The sequence below is a fragment of the Xiphophorus couchianus genome, chromosome 23 (assembly GCF_001444195.1).
Source record: "Xiphophorus couchianus chromosome 23, X_couchianus-1.0, whole genome shotgun sequence".
Taxonomy (NCBI): domain Eukaryota; kingdom Metazoa; phylum Chordata; class Actinopteri; order Cyprinodontiformes; family Poeciliidae; genus Xiphophorus; species Xiphophorus couchianus.
Window position 1 is genome coordinate 1168334 of NC_040250.1, and position 27333 is coordinate 1195666.

Here is a 27333-nt window from a genome sequence, read left to right on the forward strand (position 1 = left end):
TCTGAAGGGATTATTCATCAAAATTAAATCAAGCTCTTCTGCCCTTCATTTTCCCCCCAACTGACTGACCAGCTGACTAATGAAGGCTGTCACCACAGATTTCCATCCATTATAGCTTCCAACCACTGGAGAGCGACACGTTTGATCCTTTTCCTGCATAATTTGAGCTGAGGGCAACACCAACCAGGTAATGAAAGTGGGATTTTTCTGAATGTATAAAAAATGTTTAGTTGCTCATTAAAAACACTAAGTTCACAAAATATCCTCAAAACCAAAATTTGTGTTTGACGCAACTCTGTTTGCTGGTTTCCTACCCTTTTCTCTGGCTAATATATCTTTTATTATTAATATTAACATTATTTGGACATTTAATTTAACTGTTAGGAATACTTAAAGCTTCCATAAACATAATAACACATAAAGCAATTTTGTAAAACGTAATAAAAAATTCACTTTCTGGTGGATAAATTAAGACACTCCTACATCTGGTTTCAGTAATTCCACCCAGGCAGACTGAGAGAAATGACGCTTCATCAGGATGATGAGAACAGGGATTCTCAGCATTCTGATGGAAACTTTCCTGGTTAAACTTCAGACCTTCAGGCTGGCGCTCCTGACTGTTGAAGTGACAGAGATTCAGAGTCGTCTGGGATTTAAAGGGATGTGAAATCAGTAACTGAAGGGAAAAAATTCAAAACGACGCTTCGCTTTGGTCAGACCAGGAGGTTCATCCTGAAAGCAGACCGCAAGATGCTGAAAGAACCAAACCAAACCTACAAAACCAAATCATGTCCTGAGAACTGCAGCAAAGTGGACAGAGGAAACATTTACTGTGAGAAAAACGAAGGCAGGATTAAAGTTACTAAAGATGAAGGTTCCTGGAGTTCTGTTCTGTTGACAGTTGAGTGTAAAATTTAATAATTTAAACATCAGAATAAAGAAAAAACTGAACAGCCAACGTGGATCAGATGGTCAGGAAAATTTAATTTGTATTTTTTTAAGTGTTGTGTGGATTTAGTTACACTTGGGTCAGTTGAGGTTCTGACCCTGAAACTCTTTTTTTTATGTTGGATCATGACCTCTGACCTTATGAGGCCTGCAGAACTTCAGATGTTCTGGTTTCTTTAGATCTGGCTCCAATATCTTTTATCTGTTCAGAATTTCTTTGAAATAAAAATGTAGATTGTTGCAGCTGTTATCTAACGGTAACAGATCTGCTCCAGAGATGCTTGATCTCACAGATTAGTGGCTAAAATAAAAACTTTCATGCATTTAGTAAAAATCATTTGGCACTACACAAATTAAACCGACTTGGTTATGAATATGACTAATCTCAAGTTTGTAAAATGTCAACGACTTTAGAAGGACGACATTTAAATGTTCATTCTGTGTTTTTGCTGAGCAGGAGTTGATCCTGGACTTTATAACAGGAAGTGAAGAGCCTCATTTAACGGTCCGGGTCCGGGTCCGTACCGTTAAAACTTATGTTTACAAATTAAAAATCATCCTCCCCTCCACAACATCAAATTATTCATCTTCTGAGATGACAGCGCTGCAATTTTCTTTAAATTTGCAATTCAAAATATGATGCGTTGTTTATTTAAAGAGAAGACATACAGGACAAAACGCCTGGTAGTAAAATCCTGACAGAGCGATAAGTCAGAGAGGTCAAAGGTCAGAGTAAAGAGCCTGTAACAGAAAAACCTGATTTCTGCATCAGCAGCAGCTCAAACATCAACTAAACTGAAAACATGATCAAATATCTGCCCACAAATCTGTCAGCTTCACAAACACAAACTTCAGAATAAAAGCACACAGAACAACTGCAAAGAGAAACAAAAATCTGCTTTCAGTTTCTCAGGTTATCTGTTAGAATTTAATAATCTGAAACATTCAAGTTTAAGTAAAAACAAGAAATCTAAGAAGAGAAAGATTTTTTTCCACAGCAGTTTTTGGTCTGATAGATTTTAAATTTCCACTGATTCTCTGCCTTCAACACATAATCATTAAATCTGTGGAAAAAAGTCATAATTACTGTAATTTGCTTCAGTGAAGGATTTGTGCAGTGAAGCAAGAAGCGCAGATTTGTGGTGATGAAGAACTTGTGGAAAAGATACTGAACTGAATCGGAAAGCAACAGAACATAAATGTCAATGTAAAGTTTATTTATGTAGCATTTTACAAACAGGCTAAAACTGAACCAACCGTTTACAAAGACAACAGGATAAATTAACAAGGAGAAAATTAAAGGTAAAGCTCCATATGGCAGCTCTGGTCGTTTCATTAGCTGGATGTTTTACCTTTATGGGTTCAGATGTTTTACCTGCAGGTTTGTCAGCGACGCTCCGTCTGAAAGAGAAACGGCTGGATGAAATTTCACCGTCTGTAAAACACGAATCTAATAATTCTGTCGATTTCATTCACATGCAGAGCTACAGCCTGAATCCTGATGTCAGATACGGGTCCTAATGTACAAAAGAATATTGGAAATTAAAAAAGGAAGAAAAAAATTCAGTGTGTATGATTAAATTCCCGTCTGACAGGAGCTGCTGCCACCCACTGTGACATTTTGAGAGGCCTGGAGGCGCCGATGTGGTCAGAACCGAGGAGAGAAGCAGCAGAAAGGAATGGAGGCTGAACGCCGTTCTGCTCTGAAGAAAACAATAGGCTGAGCATAATTTAACGGCTCTCTTCAGCCAGAGGAGAGGAGGAATAATGAGCAAATAGCACCAATAAAAGTGGAATAATAGCAGGATTAGCAGTAGCCTCACAGGCTTCTGTCCAGCATGGTTTATTATTTACAAGTTGTGTGCTGTGAGGCCTGCAGCTCCAGATAATAATATTGTCTTGGGTAGCAAAAGCAATAAGGCTGAGCAGAAAACTTTAGGCACACCCCACATCACTCCGCTTCTCCCCGGTGGAGTGTGGAGGAAGGAGAGGAGGATCATGGGTAATCATTAGCGCTGCTGCAGGATGCTTTTCTTATCGTTTATTGTTAATTCTGATTTCTCAGGGAGATGTGAACTGGTGGGAGATGAATCTGAGCGGAGAGGAGGAGCCGTGGCAGAGGTTCGGTTTTATTTACCAACAAGCCGAAATCACTGAAATAAAAGCCTGAAATATTTCTCTCTGTGTGATTAATATATTAGATATATTAATCACAATATGTGTCAGAAATATTTCACTTTCTGACACACAAGAAATATTCAATCAAGTATATTTGTATGGGACATTTCAGCAGTTTTACATGATAAAAACAACAACTGTAAGAGACATTCTGTCATATTTTGGTCAATATTTCATTATGGTTGTAAATAAACCAACCAGCTGCTTTTCAGCCTTGATTTAAAGGAACTCAGTGTTTGAATTGCCTTGTTGCTGAAAATGTGTAATAAATAAAACTACATTACCTCCAGATCTGTGGCATATAGAAGCTGAATGTCACTCCTCCATGGTTGGTTCTGCACTTTTATGCAATATTTTAATTTCCAGTCATATTAATATTTTCTAAAATCCAATTCTTTTACCAGCTGCAGGTAATAATCAACATTAACAGAAATAAGTAAAATATTTCACTCTGTGTGGAAATCAAACCTGCTGCTGCTGTAATTTATTGAGCTGACCTGTTCCTGGTCTTCATGCTGTTGTGTGACGGAGCCGTTTGCTTCGTCCTCAGGAGTTTTATCCACTCCAGCTGCCTGTTCCCCATCCTGGACCCATCAGTCACCCGTCCTGGTTCTCACCGCGCCGCCGCCTCCCCAGAGTCAACGCTGCTCAAGCTGAGAAAAGTGAGAGACGAGCCGTTTGTTGCTTCAGAAGGCAGCAGCGCTTTAAAAGCAGAACCTCCACAGATCTCAGCCAGGGTGTGATGCATTGATTTCTGCTCCCATCAGATGGCTTTCAGTCTCAGAAAGCCTGAGTGAGGCGATGAGTCTCACCAAGCCAACAAAGCTGCAGCCGGTCTTCAGCAGAACCCCTTCAGAGCCTTTTGAGGGGTTTTCCCTCCGTGTGGAGTTCGTTCGTCCAGCGGGTCGCAGGGAGCTTGCTGGCTGGCTGCTGAAGAGATTGCTGCAGGGCAAAAAGATGGAATCGATCACAGGGAGGAAGGTCTGCAGCAAGAAGAGCCGGGTGGAGGTGAGCGCTCCATCCGGCTCACCTCCACCCAGAAGAACCAGCTTCATCTGGAGAAGCTCGGTTCCTCTCAGAGTCTCATCTCTGTTTAAGATGTGTAGCTCAGGGCATTTCCTCACAACACGCTGCTGCTGCTCTGAACATCTGTCAACATTTTTAAATATCATGTTAGAAGCAGCAGCTCAGATTTATTTTGTCCAAATAAACGGGACAAAAACTTGAAATGAGGTTTGAGTTTGTGAAACTGATTCAGTTCAGCATCATTTTATTTCTACGTTTGTTCCAGCGTCTCTCTGCTCTGCAGTTTGAAGCCGTTCGATGTCAGTGTGTCTGCCACAGGAAGACAATGTTTCAAAATAAAAGCCTGCTGACTGATGAGCAGCAGGGTTTATGGCTGACTCAGCAAAGCCTTCCAGCATCTTGGGACTTTATATAACTTTATGTATTCTAACTCTTCACAACTGAGTGTAAAGAAATGTTTCTGATGCAGTAAATCTCCAAAGAACAGAATATTCCTCATCCTTCAATGTAACCGACAGAATAAACAAAAAAGTGTCTGTTGGAGGGAATCGGCTCCTGACTGGCTCCAGTTCCAGTCAGGAGGGAGTATTCTCCCCTCAACAATGAGTCTGCTTACTCTGCCAGAGGACACAAAGCTTGTCTAAGAATGGTGATAACAAGGCAGGATGGAGAGACGAGGAGGAGGAATGAGGTTTCATTTAAAACAGATTACAGATAAACTGCGTCTAGATTTAGGAGAAAAGTCATAAGCAGTTTACAGAACCAAAGGGAACATGACGCGTCTGCTTCTGATGCCACTTTATTTAGAAAGATACAACATTAAGATGCTTAACTGAATTATGTTGATAAAAAACTAAATAAGACAAAGAAACCGTTTGTGTTCAGATTAACAAAAATACCCTGGAATTACTGAGACTTTTCCTCTCAGCTGCTTGAACTGAATGGTGTGGTGTGCCATTAAACAACATAAATACTTAGCTAAACATTTAGCTTCAAATTAAATAATTAGTTAAGCTAAATATTCAGCCTGCAAGCTATATATTTAGCACAATATTTAGCTTCAAACTGAATAGCCAAGCTAATGTTTAGCTTTAAATGAACATCTAAACAGCCAAATAATGTTTATTTAGCTTTAAACAAACAAACTGAAGATGCAGCTTAAATCGCTAAATTTAGTTTTAAGCTAAATAATTAGCTCAGTTCTAAGTATTTAGTTAAAATGTGGACTACCAAAATAAAAGCTGCATCTTCCAAACAGTTTTATAAGCTTCTGTTTTCAAATCACATCTTTATTATCGTTTCTTTTCTTGTCCAACATTTCAGCTTCAAACACAAAATGAGCCGTTTAGCTCCGAGCTAGCTAAATATTTAGCTTGCTAATTAAATATTTAGTTATTTATAAATGAATGAATAACATGGTGAGAAGATGACTTAGAAAAATTAACTCCTGTTTTTCTAACAGGCAGATTAACTCAACTGGTTGCTGTTAATCTGACAGTGTTGGCAGCTGGAGTACCCAGAGAGAACGCACCGGGAGAACGTGCAAAGGTTGTTTCAATCCAGAATCCAGGCTGGGATTCAAACCCAGAACCTTCTTGCTGCAAAGCAACAGAGCGATTCCTCCAGACATCATATTTCTTTATGCTTATTATATTTATGTTTGCTTCTAGGAACATAAACAGGTTTTGGGAATAAATCTGGCTGCCTCTGGTTTATTCTGCATAGCAATATGTGTTACATGTGGTTTCATTCATTAAATCTGTTTATATTCAAGTTATTAGAAATGTTATTGCTTCAGCAGTAAAACAGAAAATATTCCGCAGATTTTCAGTGGAGACCACATTTCATACAAATATCCTGCAATAAAATATTTCACATAAGAGCAACAAAAACCTTTCATCGTTAAAAGATCATTTCACACAAAAATGTGAATAAAGTATAAAATATGACAAAAACATGATAAACGTCGTCAGTAAAAATGATCACAAAGTGAGATTTTTTTTTTTTAAACTCGCTGTTGTGACTGAAGGACCAAAAAAAGAGAAAAAGATGAATAAGATCATTCACCCTGACGAAGTGAAAGGTTAAACCATTTAAAATTGAATTTAAATGATTTCTTTCTCTTTTTACTTTACATTTTATTGGCTCCTGGCTGAATAACACCTCCATGAGCAGAACAGGAGTTATCTCCTCAGGCCAGTCCCTCTGGACTCTCATCTGCTCCACAATATTCCAGCAGCTCCATTAAATAACTTCAATTACCGTCATTTCAATGACCTTGACAGAACGTAGAAAAAAATCAATAGAAGCGCCCCCCAAACCCGAAGACCAGCAGGTCACTGCGTCTAATTCTGTGTTTGATGAAGGATTACTGAGCTTCATCATGTTGTTCAACAGGAAATGGTTCCATAAAAGTGAAAGATCTTATTTATTTGATGTCCTCTGTGATAATTTCATCCATATATCAACTCCTCTGAGTCCAAGCGCTCCGTCGAACTCTGAGGTTATTTTCAGTTCCACATTAAAATGTTTCTTTGTTGCTGCTGTTCTCTGACAAGGACCCCAGACTGAAGCAATGTCAGCTGAATGTGAGGTTAGACAGAGAGCCGTTCATCAAACATCTGAACGTTTCAGCTCCTCCAGCAGAAACGCAAATTTAAATCACTTCATCTGCGTTGACAGATTTTAACAGAGTTGTGCTTTGAACATAAAACAGAACCATGGAAACAGGCACAATGCAGACTTTTTCCAAATTACAGATATGAAAAACATGAAGCTTGGTTCTGTTCAGTGGGACGGGTTCTTCCTCTGATCGGAGATTTTAGAGAAACTGGCACTGAAACCACATGATGCATTTAAACTGGATTTTTAACGTTTTGTAGATCTTTACTGGTTTCAAATTTGTCTTCATCTAATAAACAGAATTTGTCTAACAGACTCAAGGTCAAAGGTGAGTTCAGAGAAAACAAACATGGCCGACGAGGCAGAAGCTGTGGCAATATTTAAAATCAGCAGAAAGGCATCATGGGAGTTATTCTGTCTTGTGTTTGTGTCGCTTTCTGATTGGCTGATTGATTATCTGATCATCTTTAGAGTCGGCCAATAATCGCTGCGTCAGGAGAAAATCAGAATAAAACTGTGTGAAGCAGGAATTACACAGTTGTGTGTTTTGTTTTACATTTTGTTTCACCAAACACTAAAAACTGCATGGAAAGAGAAATATATCAAAAAGATGATAATCATCTCCTTTTATAGAAATAAAAATGTGATGCAGCAAGAAAAATAATTAAAGGTTCATATTTTTCACATTAAAAGCATTTTGTAACAATTATATCATATAAATGTGTAATGATATCAGTAAAAACTCAAAGAATGAAACCAAATATTAAAGTTATTTGCAATAAAGTTTATTCAGATGTTGGTGTAAAAATGTGTCTCCTATTTTATGATCTTGACTTTTTCTTCCACAGCTGCTCTCATATCCTGGAGGTTCTGCAGGTCTCATCTATAAACTCTAGTTCTATCTGCAGACCTTCAGCTGGATTAAATTAAATTAAACCTGGTGCTGAACATGTGTAGGATCCCCAGTAAACCTGCTCTGCTAGAAACACGGAAAATCAATCTGTGATGTACGACGGCGTTTATGATGAAAGGCTTCACATGTGAGACGAAGAATTTTTATTTCTTTCAACAGGAGCCAATGACGAGCGTCAGATAGGACAAATATGATTGTTAATTTCCATCAGAACTCTGATCAGCTGAAGGCTTTTTACTCATTTTTTACCTTTCTGATAGTAAATTATTACCGTCTACCTTTGAAGCATTAAATGCACGGCGGATTCTCTGAATCACTGCGACAGGAAACGTCCAATTCTAATGATATTGTGGAGGTAAAAAAAAAAGTTCTGGAAAGCTGTTTAATCTGGGACGGGTTCTGGTCAAGGACAACAACAACGTTCTGTGCTTTATTACTAGAACCCAATTAAATGCCACTCAAAGTCACGGAGCAGTTTGCCTTCCACAGCCTCTGGTCCAGAGGAAACATTTCCTCTGTCGTCGACATTAAAAGGAAAAGTAATCCAGGTTTTTCTGCCGGTGGAAGTTTTCACGGTGCTCTCTGATATTTAACCGACATGAGGAGAACTGGGCCCGACACTGAGCCCTGCGGAGCGCCACAACTTACCCTGCTGTGTGATGAGAAACAGTTTGAGCTCAGAACCAGGATCAGTTTTAAATACTGATGAACTTCAGATGTTTCTTGCTTCTCTTATCTGATTTAGTTTTTTGCCTGCGACCTTCACTTTGATTGCAAGTTTTTGTGAATTTTAGGTATATAAAAATATATTAGAAGAAAAACATTGAAGCGTTTAATATTCTCTACTAACATTTAGAAAAGTCTAAAGCGATAGAAAAAGTGAGACTGCGAACGAAAAGTGTTAATGAAAATCCTAAGTCAAATCGTTTTGTTAGTCATTAATATTTTTTATTAGTTTATTTTATTTTATGGTTGAATGTAAGTGCTGCTGCTATAATGCACAGCTCTTGAAAAAAGATTGTAGATTACAAAAAGGTTTTTATCTCATTAAATAAAGGTTATTATCTTCAGATGCACACATCTTGAAAAAGGATGAACTGAAACAGAAACTTAGATTCAAATCCAGGCAGAAACTCCAAAAGATTCACCTGCTGGAGAAACCTGCAGCATTAATCTCATGTTTCCACCAGCAGTATTTGTATTTGGAGTTAATTAGTTACAATAAAAACTATCTATTTATCATAATTACTTAACGTCTTACTGTTGGGATCGCAGTATTAATTCAAATGCTTTGTTTTTCCCACCTTCTCTTTAATTTGGAGTATAATTAGAGCTGCAACTGAAAAATAACTTTATGTAAATAAATATCAGCCAAATTTCTCTTTATGCTCCAGATTTGTTCTAATTTACTGGAGCTAGAAAAGATAATTGGGATGTTAGTTTCCTTTACGTTGCTCCGTCTTTGTTCCTGCTTCATGTGTGAAAACTTCGGCTTCGCCGAAATGTCTTGGGAGATTTAAATAGGAAAAAGCATCAGAAATGGGAAGTGCAGCTGACGTTCTATTTGCTATTCATCCGCCTGATGCGCCTCATTTACACACAAGATGCCAAGTGGAGTTTTTCTTTCCATGAATAACTCATGCCTTACCCAGAGGGTTCTAACTGCAACACAAATATACAAACTCAATGTTTAGATTTGGTCCAATCTAAGTAAATATGCTTGTTCTTTCCTCTTAGTGTTGAAGATTAATTATATTTACAGATTTTAAGCACTATAGACACTCCTATAGAAAACGTTCTGAAAGGTCAGAATCTGTTCAGGTCAGTCCAGCTGAAATATGGAGAAAATTCCTAATCAGCTGCAGCATTTCATAACAGTTACTCTGTATAATCAAATGGGCATCAATCATGCAACAGTTTTAAAATCTGTTATGTGTACATTCAGTTATTGATGGGCTTTCTTTGCATATTTGAAAATGTTTTCCTCTATTTTACTGAAATACTGTGAGCTGACCACATGATTTTTGTTTTGTGTCATAAAACGGCTGATTTGCAGAGGAGCTGCTGCAGGAACATCATAATGATTTGAAGTGATGAGAGAAGAAAACTGAGCAGCTGCTGGAGCAGAACTGGAGCGCCGATCCTTTCTTACCCTTTGTGATCGTAACGTAGCTGTTGTACCATCTGGCCTCTTTGTGCTTCAACCTTCAGGTTGGGAAGAAGTATTCGCTCGCGGCTCGCTCCACTGAGGCGCCTCGTAGCCGCGGCCGCGGGTCCTCCAAACAGGTGCAGCTGTCCTGGCAGGATGCCTGACAGATAAGCTCTGATGTGGCGATACAAGAGGCCTCTCACTGCAGCGCCTCCTTAAGTTTCTGCTCACGGCGCGCTGCGCGGAGCACACAAGAAAATTTCATCTGAAAATGTTGCAATGATGTTTGGCTCAGAAATAATAGGAAACATGTTTTTATCAGTTATACAAATAAAATCAGAGGGAGAACAAGTTAAAACACTTCTGTTTCATTTTTTAACCAAAACATTTCTAGTAATTAAGAACCTCAGCAACACGTCCATCCAGCTACAGATTTTTCACTCACATTTAAAGCAACAGAGATATTGTCAAGATATTCCCTAAATGCATGAATGGCTTTAAACGTCTGGAGGAATGTGGAGGATCAGGAAAAAAAACAGACAAGCACAGAAAAAAACATGCAGATTTCACAAAAAACCCTCCATAGATCAGATTCAAACCAGAATTAAAAAGCAAAACTAAAAGTCTGATAGCAGTGATTCCAATGATGACATTAAAAAGAAAAACTTGCAGAAACAAGATAATCAAAGCTGCACAAGTTGGAAAAATTAATTCAGGCTGAAATGAGCTTCTTGTCTTTGTTAAATAAAATGAAATGTTCATGTTCTCTTTATGAAAAGTAAAGGAACTTATTAGTGTAAAACTATCCTTCAAAAATGTGACAAACATTGTCAATCCTGAACAAAGTAATGAAGCTGAGGATAAATTACGGTGGCCGACAGGTGCAAATGCGCAGCAAAAGAGAAAACATGCAAACAAACAAAAAACACGCGCACAAATTAAATGCGGCAAGCAAAAAGCGAATGAAATGCAGCAAACAAAAAGAGTTGAAAACGGAAGTGCTCCAGACCACTAGGGGGAGTCAAAGAAAATAGTATTCATTTCTATGGGACCAGATGCAAGATTCAGAGAAAGAAATTTGAAAGAAAGTAAAGGTACGTATTACTATATTTCTTTTCAGATACGCCGTCTTTTATAATATTATAGAATAACAGAATAATTTATGGGTAGCGTGATAGACTTTGTGTCAGTCATACCGTTCTGGGCTCGGTCTCGACTCTTTGACTCCCCCTAGTGGTCTGGAGCACTTCCGTTTTCAACACTTTTTGTTTGCTGCATTTCATTCGGGGGTGTCTTCTTTTTTGTTTGCGTCTCTCTTTTTGTTTGCTGCATTTTATTCGCTTTTTGCTTGCCGCATTTAATTTGTGCGCGTGTTTTTTGTTTGTTTGCATGTTTTCTCTTTTGCTGCGCATTTGCACCTGTCGGCCACCGTAATAAATCCTTTCTATGACATTTCAATACATTTGAAGATGATTCACAAGACATTTTTGCACTCAGACATTTATAGTTTTAGAAACCTGCTCCAGAAACTGGTTCAAATAAAAAAGCTGTGAAGTGACATGATTTTTTGTGCACAGATGGTTCACGGCGGCTAAAAAAGTACTCAAGGTGCGGTTAAAAATCCATGATGTGTCAGCTCCAGCTTTTCGCCCCTTCAGTTGGGAATAAAAAGTTAAGTTTCTGCACTGAATTTGTCACTGGTGACACTTTTAGGCGTCGTCCCAGTAAACAAACCAACAAGCCAGTGGAGGACCTTGTGAACTATTCAAAATCAAAGTTATGACAAGGGCAAAGTCAAATTTTACAGCAAAAAGCCAGCAACCTTCACACACACTCAGTAGATACTTAGAATAAATCGGCGCACAGAGGAGGAAAAAACCTTCTCCAGTTAAAAAGAAAAAAAATCAAAGTTATTATCTTTGGACCTAAAGAGGTTTAATCTGGAGTCATTACAGATAGAAACCAGGAAATCTGACCTGAACCTTCAGAGACACATAAAGACGATTACAAAGTCAGACTTCTATCAGCTGAAGAAATAATTTAACAAACAAAGAGCTGCAGGAACTCAACCAAGTGTTTCTCTGCAGTCACATGATGCTGCCACCACCACGTTTCATGTGTTTTTGTTGTTTGACTTCACACCGTCAGAAACGGCCTGTTTATGAGATTTTCTGTTATTCCAAAGGTCTGAATGAAATTTAACTCTATTTTCTAAAATGTAATTAATCACACATAATTCATGATTTATGAAAAGTGGGTGAATTTCACATGGCATAATGCCTTTAATAAATCAAACCATCATGTGAAAACTTTTTTTCAAACTAGCGTTTTTGTCTGATACCAACATTAGCTTGATGTTGTGAAACATTTAAACTAAAACCAGAACAAATTTGGAAGCGGCAAATTGTAAGTCAGCGTAGCGACTCTTAAATAACTTCCTCCTTCCAGCCTGAAACTGATTATTTGAACTAAAACATGGCTTTGTGTCGTGAAAGCAGGAATCCAGGATGAGGTTTTTTATTTCTAACATTTTAATTCTCCGAGGCGCCAAGCGCAGGTGAGCCTAACGAACAGACGCTCTGCCAGCTCACTGAAGGGAAGCAAAGAGAAGCAGTCTGCCAGGAATCAATAAGAAGCTGTTTTCTGATGGAAAATATGTGATGCTGGACTCAAAAAGTTTCCTCTCAGTGAAGATGACTTAAATTGGATCCATTTTCCTTTACCTTTAAAATTCAGGCCAGAATGAGTCCAAATGGAGACAGTTGGAGTGGAGAGGGACATTTCTCAAGATGCTTTCCTTCTGGAACTAATTATTTGGGATGCAGTTTGTTTTTCAAATGAACCTGTGACATCTTCACGCCTTTGATGCAACAATCAATCAGACAAATCAAACATGTCGGCTGCAGAATCAAGCAGCTGCAGCTTCATTTCTATAAACCAAAATGTTCTTGGTTTGTTCTGTGAATCTGTTGAGTTTTCATCTGAGGTTGAGGAAAAACAATGTGAGCAATGCATTTTCTCCTTCCACAGAACTCCTTCCAACATGTTTCTCAACAATAGATACATTTTCAACATATTGCACAATAAACCTGCCAAACATTTTCCACACCTGTACTTTTCCTGCTGCTGTATTTCAGGTTTATAATTGGTGTTAAAATGGAGCAGGTTTGGACCCGGATCAGAATGGAAGGTCCTTGAATTTTCACACACAGGATCACAGATTGTTTTTTATCAAACTCAGAATCGATGCAGCTTTTAAAGGACGACCTCAGGTGTCGTTTTAAATGCTAACGGTATCAATAAAGATGTTATGTGTGATTTGTGAAGCATGAGCCAAGCTGCATACACATACACCCACATAATGGAGGCAGCGAGAGAAAATACATGGATTTATGCACTCAGCAGAGGAGGTGAGAAAAGAGAACACAAAGGAAATCAAAGTGCAAAAAGTGAACAAAAAAATCTAAAAATATCCAAACTGCTGAAAGCCTTTTCATCTGCTTTATGCAGTCTTCTCCTGCATTAATAAAAAGTCCTATTTTTCCCAGAATGCTGTAATAAAGTTTTAAACTGAAATGCAAAGACAGAAAATTTGACTCCTGTTATATTGTTTTTTCATGACCTAACAGTTTTATTTTCTTTAACACTTTTTTAATTGGATCTCAGATCTGTTTGTAATACATATTTTATTTTATGCATTCCTACAATCTAACTTGTAGGAACACAGATGTTAATTTTTCTGTGCAAATTTTCCTTTTAAATGAGTTTCTAGTCAGCAAGACTTTTTTCCTGTTTCACATATAAATTAATTTTGTGACTTTTGTTTGAATTATTCCAGCTCAGCTCAGTTCAAAATGACCTTATTGATGTTCATAATGAACTGGGATTACTTCTTTGGATTCATAAATTAGAAACCTGACAAGATTTGTGACAAACATTCAGATGTTTTTTCATGTAGTTTAGATAATGAAAGCAGTTTATGCACCAATTTTAGGTAAATCGTGTTGGTTTGGAGTGAAAACTTAAAAAACAGAAGATAATTTGATAATGAGATCCACAGCTGGAGTGTGTGGCTGGTTGTGTTCAGTCTTTTCCTGGAAGCTGAACGTTTCTGTGTGTGAATGCTTGAGAGAAAATCCAGATCACATAAAAATGCCACATTGATAAACACTTCGGTTCTGAAGGGTTCTTCAATCGGACCAGCTGGACCAACGATTCTGCTCTGCATGCAGCAAATAAAACACACCGACATAAATGAGCTGTTTAATGCGTTTGTGTTGGCACAAACCCATGCAGGTTTTTTTTCATTCACACAAACATCTGACACCTTTCTCTCTCCGTACAGAGAAACTTCCTGCTTACGTTTAAATCTGGAGGATCCGACCCAGACAGACAGAACTGATCCTGGAATAACGAACATCATGAGGATTCGTTTTCTTTTTTATATTAAACTATTTTTAATAGTTTGCTCAAACTTTTCTTCATATCCTGTTGATATGATCCAGTATGCTACCTTTACCTTTTCCTCTGAGTTTTTCTGTTTTCCTTTTTTTTTTTTTTTTTTTATCAGTTTTCCTTCTGGTTATTGTTTCAAATCTGAATGAAACAGATGAATTTTATTCTACTTTATATCAGATATTGGATATTAAAACTGATCATCAAAGTTAAAAATGCAGCATTTTTTAGATCAATACAAAATGGTAGGACATGAGAAATCTTTGCACCGCTGTTATTTATATGCATGTTTTCTTGTGCAATTCAACCAGACAAAAGCAAATATGTCAGGGTGAAAATGTGTTTTGGGATCAGGTAGAAAACCCATAAGCTAATACTTTGTTTAAGCTGCACAATCTTGGTTTCTTCAACAAGTAATTTTTGCATTTTGATTAAAACTGTCAATATTGCGGCTTCCTGGCAGGAGGACGCTGCAGACAGCCGGATGACCGAAGGGAACAGGAGATCTGGCAAGAGGAGCGAGGTTCTGGATGGCTTTGAAAATGTACAGAAGAATTTAGATTTAACCAGAAGCAGCTGCTGAAGGACACAAGTGATTTGGAAACTGTAGTTTTAAACCATTTGAGGAAAATAAAAGAGAAATATATAAATCAATGTCTGTAACGAGGCGATGACCAAGGTCAAAATCTGCTACATCTGTTATATCAGGGGTTAAGGAGGGTGGAGGTGGTTTATGTAGCGTAAAGTGAAGATATGCATAATAACTGATATTACTAATGTGAATTTAAAAAACTGTTTATAATTAAGTAAATTAAATGTAAATCAAGATTTCAAATCAGAAAAATAGAGCTGAATGTCTTCTGCAAGGAGGATATTGAATTTGAAGAAATTCTGCCAGGGAAGGAAATAACTGATGATGAGGACGGAGCCCTGAGGCACACCTGGTGTAACAGGAGGAGTGGGATGTGAAGGAGTTTAGAGAAACGGGTCATGATCACGGGTCACTGCGGTCATGAGTCCATCCATCCATCCATCCATCCATCTTCTTCCGCTTATCCGAGGTCGGGTCGCGGGGGTAGCAGCTTCAGAAGGGAGGCCCAGACTTCCCTCTCCCCAGCCACTTCTTCTAGCTCCTCCGGGGGAATCCCGAGGCGTTCCCAGGCCAGCCGAGAGACATAGTCCCTCCAGTGTGTCCTGGGTCTTCCCCGGGGCCTCCTCCCGGTGGGACATGCCCGGAACACCTCACCAGGGAGGCGTCCAGGAGGCATCCTGACCAGATGCCCGAGCCACCTCAACTGGCTCCTCTCGATGTGAAGGAGCAGCGGCTCTACTCTGAGTCCCTCCCGGATGACTGAGCTTCTCACCCTATCTCTAAGGGAGAGCCCAGCCACCCTACGGAGAAAACCCATTTCGGCCGCTTGTATCCGCGATCTCGTTCTTTCGGTCATGACCCAAAGCTCATGACCATAGATGAGGGTGGGAACGTAGATCGACCGGTAAATCGAGAGCTTCGCTTTTTGGCTCAGCTCTTTCTTCACCACGACGGACCGGTACAGCGCCCGCTTGACAGCAGACGCTGCGCCAATCCGCCTGTCGACCTCCCGCTCCCTTCTTCCCCCATTCGTGAACAAGATCCCGAGATACTTAAACTCCTCCACTTGGGGCAGGACACCCCCCCTGACCCGGAGAAGGCACTCTACCCTTTTCCGGCTCAAGACCATGGCCTCGGATTTGGAGGCACTGATCCCCATCCCGGCCGCTTCACACTCGGCTGCGAACCGATCCAGCGAGAGCTGCAGATCACGATCTGATGAAGCCAAAAGGACCACATCGTCTGCGAAAAGCAGAGATGAGATCCTGAGGCCACCAAATCGGATCCCCTCAACACCTTGGCTGCGCCTAGAAATTCTGTCCATGAAAGTGATGAACAGAATCGGTGACAAAGGGCAGCCCTGGCGGAGTCCAACTCTCACCGGAAACGAGCCCGACTTACTGCCGGCAATGCGGACCAGACTCTGACACCGGTCATACAGGGACCTGACAGCCCGTATCAAAGGGCCCGGTACCCCATACTCCCGGAGAACCCCCCACAGGGCTCCCCGAGGGACACGGTCGAACGCCTTCTCCAAGTCCACAAAACACATGTAGACTGGTTGGGCGAACTCCCATGCACCCTCCAGGACCCTGCCGAGGGTGTAGAGCTGGTCCAGTGTTCCACGACCAGGACGAAAACCACACTGCTCTTCCTGAATCCGAGGTTCGACTATCCGACGGACCCTCCTCTCCAGGACCCCTGAATAGACCTTGCCAGGGAGGCTTAAGAGTGTGACCCCTCTATAATTGGAGCACACCCTCCGGTCCCCCTTTTTGAACAGGGGGACCACCACCCCAGTCTGCCAATCCAGGGGAACTGCCCCCGATGTCCATGCGATACTGCAGTCATGGTCATGAGTCCATTAAATTCAAATCATTTCCAAACACCAGTAACTTCATAAAGCATCTGCTTGTCTGATATTTATCTGGACAAAATGATTTTCCAGCAGCTAATTGATTCAAATAAAAATGACGCGTCACAAAATCTGTTATATCAATCAAATATCTGCTGCTGCTCAGACGATTTTATGATTCAGGCACATTTAGTCAGAGGGAAATACGTTTTTAGAAAACATAACTCACCATAAACTGTATCTGATGCCACTAAAGCTGAAGTTTTAAATACGTTATCAGGTATAGTAACACATGCAGAACAGCAGGATGGATTTTATCCTGTGATTGGTGCAAAGTTCAGTCGCCCTGTTTGATTACAGCTAAAAGACATCCTCACCTCTCTGTTAGTCAGTACAAACTCTACAGTCCTCTTCATTCACTGTCAGTCAGCCTGACAGACACAGACAGGAAGTTGTGTGTTTGGAGTTCCTGCAGCTTCAGATGATGAACAGCTGGTCCCGCCCACATTGATCTGCAACGGAGAAGAAGCTGTTCAGAGCAAAACCAGAAATGCACCTTTCTATCAGCTCACAGTCATTATTTCTGTTCTGTGAAGGTTTTGCATAAACCAGCCAGAGACGTTGAAGAAAATTCAAAATATAATCTTAATTTATTAACAAAAAAAATCCAAAAATGATAAATTGGGCCCAAACTGAAGTCAACATAACAAAGTACAACTCAAGTGGTAACAGAACAAACTCAAGCACAAACTGACCTAACAAACAAGACATGAGGGGAACTTAGATAGTGGCTGATCAGACCATTAACACACACTAGGGGGTAATTAAACACATAAAAACCTAACAAATACTGGTCAGAATATTACTAAATCTATAAATGAAATAAATATCAGAATTTAACTAACTTTCCAAAAGAAGAAACATTAAATAAATGGTAAAATTAAACTAAGGACCAAATTTCCCCCTCCCCTGGTGAACAAATGGAATGGTCCGCTGAGGAAGTTTGACACCCATATATGGACATCAATCAGCTGGAGCTCATCTGTGTGATTTTCATGAACAGGTCCAGAGGAAACTGGTAACTCAAAAGAAAGAAATTAATTTGTTATATTTAACAAAATATACAAAGAACTGACACATAAAGTTAACTAAATGGGTGCACAACAAATAGTTAACTAAACAGTCAGACTAATGAAAACAAATATAAAGATAAAAATCTAAACTACTCACTAATCAATATATAAAGTAATATTAAGGGAAAACAAAAATACCATTACCAAAAGTGTCTGCGTGTGACAGTCGGGACAGCTGTCACAGTTCATTCGGTTAAATCAGACTGATGACTGGAAGAAAGTTGTCCTGGGTCGTTTGACCTCTCTGCCTTCCTGAAGGTCGTCTGTTCAGTCTGACTGGACCAGACGAGTTCCTGCAGACTTTCTGCATGTTTGTTTAGCTGCTCAGTTTGTGCTGTGGTGTGTATTTGATGTGCATATTTTAGCACACTAAGAGGCTTGGACCATATGTTTCCTGAAACCAGCTTTCTAATTAGTTACAGTGTAATTATAACCAGAACTTAGAGAATTTTAATGGGATTTTATCTGACAAAGTGGAGCTTAATTTTGAAGTGAATGAAAAAGTATGCATTGCTTTACACACACCCACCCAGACACACACACACACACACACACACACACACACACACACACACACACACACACACACACACACCTCCGCAATCCAAATGGTGGTTAGATTACCCCCAATTTAAAAAAATAAAATAAATTATTTATGATTTTTCAGAGTTAAACAGCCCAGACATAAGAAAAAAAAACAACAACCAAAACAAAAACCAACAAGACAAAACAGCCAAAACAGCATCAGCTTAGTGGAGAACTGATGAAAGGATAAAATATGACGTCAGTCTGTAGAGCGAAATCAAGAACGAGTCAAAGGGAACAACAGACGTTTCTGGAGACATTGTATCAAACAGTTCACCATAAAACACAGAATATCAATAAAAGATGAAAACAATAACCCAAAAATTTTACTCAAGTAAGAAAAGTGTTATTTTAACATGTTTTTACTCAAGTAAAATGTTCAAAAAGTAAAAGTTAAGAAGTAGTTGATCAAACCATTTAATATTTAAGAATCATCAGATGGACTAAAATATAAAATTATTTGAAATTTAAATTTTTTAAAATTTCTTTCAATATAAAGTTTAGGAAATGGTAATAAAACTACAGGTGTGTTTGGTGAGTGGGCAGACAATCCAGAAATTTTACTCAAGCTAAAGTCATAATACTTAATAAAATTATTCAAATAAAAATATAAAGTACAGCTTAGTAGAAATACTCTGAAAAGTATTTTTCCCCAAGAGGTTATTGAAATAAATGTAACTATTAAAACCACAAGTAGTTTTAATTAATTCTCACAACAAGCTGCATAGGAGACATGAAAACGTGGAAACGTTGATCAGATCAGAAAAAAACGGAACATTTTGAAAACGCTGCATGTTTTATGGTGGGAATGAAAACAGACGTTATTACAAACACAAGACAGCAGAAACTCAACAGCTTTTAATCTCTTAGTTTTCTCAGAGCATTAATGTTTCATTTGGTAATTTTTCAAAATGATCTAAAGCAGCCTTTAGATGGAGAATTAAATGTTGAAATATTAACAGACAACTGTTGATTAATTTTAAAAGATAACTATTAAAAGTCTCTGTAATATTTCAGGCCCGAAGACAAACAGTACTGACCTGCAGTGATGAAGGTCAAAGGTGAAGCTTTCAGTCCATCTTTCTTCTTCTTGATTCCAACCAGAAGTAGAGGTCAAACTTAGGGATGGAGGGCAGTGAGAATATTTTACAACAATACCACAACACTTAAGAAATAAATGAGAAAGAGTGTTTTCTACCCCAGAGAGGATGAGAAGTCATTTAAAAATGGGTCTGGCTGCATTCTGACGGTTTAATGCTGCAGCGTAATGTGGTGCGGAGCCTCAGGGCCCAGGGGGGGAAATTAAACATTTTCTCCACCAGCCGCTGAGGCTGCTGGAGAAAATGTTATTTTTGCTTTCAATTACAAACCCCACCAGTACAAGCAAATGACATAAAATACATGATTTATTCTTAACTCTATGAAAACCAATTTACTGACAATAAGTTTACCATTGTAAACTTATCGTCTGTAGTATCTGTAGTACAGATATGTAGTATCTGTACATATGAACAGATACTAACTAATTTAACATAAAGCCTGGACACCTTAACAGAGGCGTCGTGCAATAAGTTCACCTGTAGTAATTACCAACTTCAAATTTAACTACACAACCCAAATATTCTTGCAATCATTTAATATGTTGAACATTTTGGCTACAACTTCCCCAGACAGTATTTACTGAAGATGTCTAGTCATTTTTAAAACATTTTTAAATGGTATCAGTAGCTGTTTTCTAACAGCCATTTGTTGTTCCTACGTTTTCTATTGAAATTTACAATTATTCGTCATTCCTGTGTTATCCTGTCAAGTCTTCCGTTTTTTCCGGGACACTGCTGCATTTTATATCCCCTCTTTGCCCCCCTCCCATGTTAGCGTCTCTCCCTCCCGCCTTTACAGTAGTAATACCTTCGTGACGTTACTGTGTGGTAATTAACATATCGGTTAGTTTGACACATTTTTCTGAATGGACTTACGCACATTTTAGATTTAGTTGTTGAAGTTTTTCTGGTTCCATATCCGCTCACTGAAATGGCGCCATTTATAACCTTGGTGGAAAGGGGCGGGGCCAAGGAGGACTGAGGGATTTCATTGGATAAGCCCAAGATTAGCTTCGTTACCTCACGGTCTGCTGGTCTCGTGTCCGCTCTCTGTCGCCGTGGTAACCTCCCACTGACCAATGGCAGGTTATGTGAAAAAAACAAACTACACAACGGTGTGAAAGTTTCTCGGTTCGGCGACTTTATGCTGATCTGACCTGAAAATGCAAAATGAAAAACATGAAATCAGTGAAGATTATGGATTATAAAAACTGGATTAGAACCAATACAGAGCCAAGATAACGGCAAACACTAAAACCAGCAGTCTGACAAATACTTGACATTTATCCAGGAAGCTTTTTATATATATATATATATATATATATATATATATATAAACAAGAGACAGCAGCAACATAAATAAGTCAAGGGTCAACTTTTGAATTTCCAAAAACAATAAAAGACAAGACAATATCACCTTTGAAAACAACCTTTTCTATTTATTCAGGTTTTCTTTGTGGAATATTAAGACGTGTTTGATGATCTAAACTGTTTCAGTTCAACACAAAAGCAGAAGAAATCTGTAAAGATGTACACACTTGGTTACCCGGCAACGCTGTGGCTGTTACACCAATATAATGTGCAACATGATTTTCTATAGGGGTAAAAATGGCTCCCTGGGTGGGCTTGGTTCTAATTATTATAATTACTTTATTTTGTACACCAGACATTCTATTAGGAAAAGTCATGAACTGTGAGATACACGAGGTTTTATTAGGCTGCAGGAAATTGAAAATGCACAAAGGATAGAAATGAACTGACTGCAGTTATAGTGGAGAAATAAAAGTGTAGCCTTGTTGTCAGATAATATTCTGGAGATTCAAAGCCAGCAAAACTTCCCCGTAATAATCTGAAGAATGTTGTTACATTTATTAGAAAATCTAATCCTCTATCGGGAAAAAATAAACTTCTGATGTTTTGTTTTCTGTTGCTTTAATTGGCCTTTTTATCGACAATGTATTCATTAGGAAACAGTTTTACAACAGAACATTGAAACAATTTTTATGAAACAGTTACTGTAGATATACAATAGAGAGAATAATACACACAGTTAAAAAAGAAAAGAAAAACTCCCTTATATAATTATAACTTGGGAATTAGTTTTGAGTAATGCTCACTGCATTTCTTGTTATTCAGTTTTACGGCTGCAGTGGGTCTCTGCCCTTTTTCCTACTAGGGTTCTGGATCCAGGCCTTCTGCAGGTGTCATGTTCTGCCCTGATTGATGCTCTGCTGCTTTAAAGCTGCAGCAGACAGGAGGCTTTTCCCTCTCCCTACTCAGAAACACATTTGGTTGGGTTTGTATCTTCTGGTTGGGTTTCAAACCCAACCAGAAGATATTATTTATTTCTGGTTATCTATGGGTTTTTGCATTAATCTATTTTGGTTTCTCATTTCAGGTTTTATTTCTTGAAATGAGAGACTTTCATTTAATCAAAGTCTTTGTGTGGTCTCCTTTAATGTTTCCCCACTAAACGAGCCTGTTGGACGTAACACAGAACTAGAACTAGACTTTTCAAATCTGAGACTTCACAGCCATTCTGGTGTGAAGTCAGCAGCTCTGGTGTTTTATCGCAGCAGTCATTTTACATATTTTAAAGAAAGACAAAATAAAGAAAACTTAAGAAAACGCACACCATCAGCTGATCTTTGTGATTAACAGTTGAAACGCATAACACTTTGAATATTGTACATTTAAATAAATAAAACTTCAAAAATGAACGAGAAAGTTCAATAAAACATACAGAAGAGTAACAACACACCTGCACAGAATGGAACTGAACAGTTCAACAACATCCACGTGACATCAGTTCACCTGTCCGGGCCAAAGGAACCGCATAAAACCAGTCAGTTGTTCACACGTGTGCTGCAGCAGTAAGGCCTAACGAACAAAAACATCCATCTTCCCCTGAAATATGTATAAAACTGAAACGAACATCTTACAAACACGTTCGCTAAAAGATTCTAAAACATTTTGACCTTTACAGAAACTAGTCGGTCAACAAAACTCCGTCAGAAACTCACCTTCCGCAATAAAACAACCATGAACGCGCTGGTGAAAGAGGAAGTGACGTCACCTTCTTCTTCTTCTTTTGTATTTTATTGGCGGATGCCAAACCAACTTAAGGTGCATTTACCGCCACCTACCGGATTTACGTCGCATGTTACGCAAAAATAAAATACATAAACTAAACTTTCTCAAAATGATTACATAGATTTGGTACAATAAGATAAAGTTGAAAGTCGATAAAATTAAGAAACTAAAAATACATACAGTTAATAAGTAAGGCATTTTAATGGAATGTATTATGCTTTCTTTTCAGGTAATAAAAAACTTGATATGTTCTGAACTGTGTAGAAATGATTTGAAGAACCCTGTGGCGACCAGAGCCGGATCAGGGCAAAATGCCAGCAAAGCTTGAATTTTAACACAAACCTCAGAACATTTTTACATTTGTTTGAGGATGAGAATACATTAACGTCAGCATTTATAAATACTCCAGAACCAACTCATGAAACCACTATGATTATAACCTTAATCTGCCTGATTATAATCTGATTATAATCTGATTATAACTATTACAATAACTCAAAAATTCAACATTTTGAAACTCTGCAGAGTGCCTAATAAAGTAAAGGAGTGTCTGTTTAAAAAAGGAGCATGCGTTAACTATGTTATCACAAACACACCGATAATTCTTCAAAATACTTCCTGTTTGAGTCACTTATAATTAAAATAAAAAGTAAAAGTTTATAACCACCAGCGGAGTGTTGTCATGTTCTACATAAAATAGCATTAATCTCCTGAGACAACATTAAACTCATCAGACTGAGGATTAACTTGGACCTGGAAAGATCTCTTCCCAAACTCTCCACCTGCCTTCCCAAGTCTTTACTGGTTATTTGCTCCTGTCATGTTGAGATTCCTGGCAGCTAAAACCATTTAAATCCAGTTCTAAAGCAAATTTTACCCCTAGGATTATTCACCGTAACATCATATGCATTAGTCCACAAACACTGAGACGTATATACCTTAATCCTCGGAAAGGGCAGGGCCTGGAACGGCTGCAGGGAAATAATTCCTGCCTGCTCCCTCATGTCTGCAGGCGTTTTCAAATCTCCAGTCAAACAGGAGAAAACTCCTCCATCCGAGGCGCTGGCATGCAGCTCCACGCCGACATTAATCCTGAACCCATTAACCTTCTGCAACCAGCTGGACATCATTTAAACAGGCAGAAACTTTTATTTTGAAAAAGCTTTGATTGCTAAAACAACTGTGTACCTTTAACCCTAAATCTGAATATAATGTGTTTCACCTGATCACTAGAGCTAAATAATCAGATCTAGTTCATGTGTTAGTTTCCTACTGGTTTACATAAAGCAAAGTTCATCTCAAGGTTTAGTTCAAGTTCAGGATTTTTCTACATTCAGGAGATTAATATATTTTTTTAAGCAGTTTGAACTAATTTTAGTTTTCACATGCAAACCTTATAAAACAACAATACAACTGTAAACATATTTCTACATAAACTATATTGTTATTTTTTTTTACTGTTTCACATTAAATCAGATCAAAGTCAGGTAGAAATATCAAAATTGTTTTTATTTTTAAATTGTGAGAATACTGAGCAAGAGATTTTTTGCAGATTATTTTTAATCAGATTCAACAGTTTACATCCATTCTCTGGGTCAAACATTTCGTCTTTTAATCCCCCATAATCTGACAGCATCAGCTGCAGTAAAGCATTCACACACCATGATGCTGCCACTCCTTTACCTCAGTGTTAGCAGCATGTTTTCAGACCAGCATGTTTCCTCCAGTTTCCTTAAAATGTAACTGAGGTCATTATGCTGAAAGGTTTTCTGTCGCTTTAGGAGCTTTGGCTTCTTCCTCTGTAAGTGGCATTTCAGCTCATGCAGAAACAGAACTGATACTGAGACATGGATTCATATTGGCTCCCAAATAGTTTAAAGGTTTAGTAATTATAATAACAAACATTCAGTTTCTCATTATTCTTTTATTGAGCAACTAGAGGTTGTTTTGGTAACAGAAGTCAATGGAAGCGGTGATCGGCACCACGCTGACTCCAGCACTAATCATCTAAAGCTTTCCTTTAATGCTGATTTTCACTGGATGCTCTTCTCGTCGACTGTAGCAGCGTCATAAAATACATAAAACATTAACTGATGGAGCTGCAGTCAATACTGACGATTGATTTGGGGAAAAGCTGTTTGTTATCGATGTTCGCTTGGAAAAGTGTTTTTTCAGAAGATCAGTTTAAGACTCTGCTGTCATTGAGCGACTCAGACAGATTTACAGAACAACAGTAACAAACAGAAAGTAAAAGTCTGGACTCCATCCAACATCAAAGTCACCAAAACAACAAACCTGATAGAAGAAACCAGCATTTACACTGCAAAACACAAAACTTTACTCAGTATTCCTCTCTTGTTTCTAGTTCAGACATATTACACTGGAAACAAGACAAAACTAACTTACAAGAAACTTTTCAGAAAAATGTAGAAACTTGTTTAAATCAATGATTCCTCAATATTTATTTATATATATATAAAAATGTCATAAATCATTTTTCCATTTATAACAAGACATTTTTTCAATGTTATGGCAGCAGAATTAAAACATTTTTTAAAGTCAATATTAAAGATTTTTTCTTACTGAAAAGTTCATTGGAGGTTATTTTTGTCTTATTTCAAATGGACGTCTGCACGAGAAACACTTGGTATTTCAGACAGAAATATTTGGTAAGATGTTGTTTTTCTCCTACTGGTTCTGTAAATCATGTGATGTTTCCTGGTTGCTTTAAACTACGGGCCGGTTCAGGGGGTCCAAACAATTGGGCCGGCTCACTGCATGGCGCGGTTTCCCACACCAACAGGCGCTGATGCATGCACAAATGATGACGGATTGCATTTGATGACACAAGTCAGGTTTAATTTGCTCTTTTGCCAAAAGTGGAAAGAGCAAAGGAAGAGAGATGCATCACCTGGAACTTAACTCAATATATTACAAAGCCCAAAGGTGTCGCTTTGATCTTTCCTTGTGAAGAGTTGTGACAGAGCCGTTCCACTCTTCCTGAACTCAGGTGGCCCTTCACACAATAGCCAGAGAAAATAACTTCATCTCCCAGACTAAATAAGAAGCTCTTCAAGTCCTGCTAGGATCTACAGAGGAAAGAGATGCAACAACCAGATGAAATTGTATTATTCTTCTCCAAAGTTGTTTCCCTTCACAGAGGAGAAGAGCTGCGCTGCAGACTGATACCTGCGTGGATTATAATTCTCTTATCTCTCCAGGCACAGGTGGGGTCGGCTTATTTTCAGCACAATCAGTTCAAATATCAGCAGAAAATCTATTTTATTATCCGCAGTTGGGAAATTCAGTGTGATTTATTTGTCAGCAGGTCAGAGAGATTTATTTTGAGCCGAGATTCTTGTCACCCTGGAAACTAAAAAACCCTCCTTCCTGTGGAGTTCTGTTGGTTCTGCTGACCTGAGTCAGAACCAAACACTGACCTCATGTTTCTGAAACTCACCCCGGAAATGTATTTATATGTTCAAATGTGAAGTAATTTACTGGCAGTAAAGTTCAGAGCATCTGGAAAATAATCACACATTTCACTTCTTTTCTTTTTTTTACATTTTCTTATGCTACAACATTTTTCATATTCCTTTATTTAACCAGGTAAGCCACGTTGAGATCTAGATCTCATTTTCAAGAGGGACCTGAGCAAAAATTTGCAATACATAGCAACCTGGTTACAAGATAAAAACAATTAATACATATGCACAAGTATAAAACAATAAAAACAATTTAAAAACAATGACACTGTTTCATAGATTTTTGTTGTCCATCTTTAAGAACTGATCGAAATAAGTCCAGTGAAATCATTTCCGACATCTTAAGTTCAGACTGCAGCTGATTCCGCGCTGTGGAATCAGGAATCAGGTGTGTTCAAAGACACGTTAGATCAGAGTCCCTGAACACACCGTCACATGGTGCTGACTGACCCGTCTCCATGGCGACGCTGGGTGATGCTCACTGAGTCTTTGAGGGAACGTCGAGTTTCCAGATAAAACATCCTGGGAAACCGACAGAAAGGCACCTGATTGGTTCTTCCACTGGATGGACAGGCACGTCATTGGACAGTTTCTGAGCTCCTCCTCCTCCTCCTCCTCTTCCTCTCACTGACCCAGCATGTGGCTGATGTGACCCGGTTCTCCTCCCAGACAGCGGGGGCAGCGGCGCTGAGATCCGGTCCTGGTCAATCCGACCTGCTGCTCCTGCTGCTGATTGGTCACAGGCACACCATGGGACATTTCCATTGGATACTCTATCTGGAGCTCCGCCTCCAAACACACCCGCTTCTGCTGGCAGATCCAAGGCCCCGCCCCCTTCTTTTTCAGCAAGTTAGCTCCCTGCATGCTAACATTAGCCTGTTAGCTCCAAACTGTTTCCGGCCTGGAAAGCACAAACTGACCGGCCGACCGAGCAGCTTCCGGTTAAACTCCCAGTAAACTAACTCGGGACCCAGTTAACCAGTTAACCAGTAACCAGCCCCAAACACACTGCTGCTGACCGGCAACATTATTCCAAATTATATTAAAAAATAATCTCTTTCCTTCACAAGGAAAGAGATTATTTTCATGTATTATCTCACATGATGAGATAATACTATAAAAAATAATTTTCAATGTCTTTTACCAGATCAGGAACATTTTAATGAAACAAAGTAAATCTGTTTTTGTGAGGAAGTGAT

At 38.7% G+C, this 27333-nt stretch overlaps 1 long non-coding RNA gene across 2 annotated transcripts; it reads right to left on the reverse strand.

The window, feature by feature from the left end:
* Window positions 1–1027: 1027 nt before the first annotated feature.
* LOC114138761 (uncharacterized) lies at window positions 1028–22630 on the reverse strand. 2 transcript variants are annotated; one of them, XR_003594292.1, is made up of 9 exons: window positions 22580–22630; window positions 22318–22370; window positions 20577–20713; window positions 19497–19574; window positions 17116–17250; window positions 9840–10073; window positions 3939–4068; window positions 3624–3779; window positions 1028–2349 (listed from the first exon to the last, which is right to left on the reverse strand). It is a non-coding gene; the product is annotated as an uncharacterized LOC114138761 (long non-coding RNA). The 2 variants fall into 2 exon arrangements; XR_003594293.1 differs by having other exon boundaries at window positions 1028–2383; window positions 20437–20713.
* Window positions 22631–27333: the final 4703 nt, after the last annotated feature.